This window comes from Etheostoma spectabile, chromosome 19 (genome assembly GCF_008692095.1).
Source record: "Etheostoma spectabile isolate EspeVRDwgs_2016 chromosome 19, UIUC_Espe_1.0, whole genome shotgun sequence".
In the NCBI taxonomy this organism is placed as follows: domain Eukaryota; kingdom Metazoa; phylum Chordata; class Actinopteri; order Perciformes; family Percidae; genus Etheostoma; species Etheostoma spectabile.
Genome location: NC_045751.1, coordinates 15,295,771 through 15,296,696, shown reverse-complemented (window position 1 = coordinate 15,296,696; position 926 = coordinate 15,295,771). Strand labels below are relative to the sequence as shown.

Below are 926 nucleotides of genomic sequence, written 5' to 3'. Positions count from 1 at the left end.
AGGGGGTCAAACACAGTATTAGTATGGTGTTCCTAATAATCCTATAGGTGAGTGTACACTTAACCCATTCACATTATACTACAGAGACATGCATGCCCTCAAACCAGTGTTAAGTCTTTGTTTAAACACTGTGAAATTAGGGATTTACCAGTGAAGGTTTTAAATGTCAGTGCTTTTATTTTGGGAGTTAAACCACCAATAGTAATAATAAATTGGTGTAAATCTGCTTTCAGCTACAGTGTCTCTGCCAACAAATTTGACAGCAGTTCTACTGCACTGTATACCAGAGTTTATTAATACAATGAATAACACTTGCTGGCACTAGTCTGTCAAAATAAACACTCATCAAAGAGAGACAGATTTGTTTTTCTTCCCTCTCAGATGTGAAAGCTGCATTCACAAGCATGACAGGGTTTGTTCTGCAGCACAATAGAGCGCAATAGACTTGATAAAGTGACAGGTTGACTTTTAATGTGCATCATATTGTTTTATTGTTTTGCATTATTCTTTAAAAAAAAAACTAAAAACAAGGCTTTTATTTGAAAGAGTTGTAGTGCGTAATGTGTAGTGTAATGTTAATAAGAACGAAGTTATAACTTTATGAGAATAAAGTCACAAAAAGTTAACTGAATAAGATTTTTTTAAAATATGTACAGTATATTAAAATAAATCAATGAAATATTTTTAATTCTATTTTTGAAAGGTACAGTAGCAACTTTTGCCTCCCAGTTGACCTGATACTGTCATAGTTTTTAACTTAATTTATAGCAGCAGTGTTTGTCAGTTATATTTATATTTTATATTTCTACCCCTCCCGTGCTAGTAGCTAAGCTAGCAATCATTTCAAAAACTTTTTAGCTATCTATGATTGATTGATTAATTGCTAACGTTAGCTCAAAACGCCATTCAACTGACAGCCTTGTTGT

General features: G+C 32.7%; 1 protein-coding gene across 2 annotated transcripts in view; it reads left to right on the top strand.

Annotated features, from left to right (window-relative positions):
* The window catches only part of adam19a (ADAM metallopeptidase domain 19a), a 158,663-nt gene that overhangs the window by 133,115 nt on the left and 24,622 nt on the right, over positions 1-926 (top strand). The gene's annotated exons all lie outside the window — the stretch shown is intronic.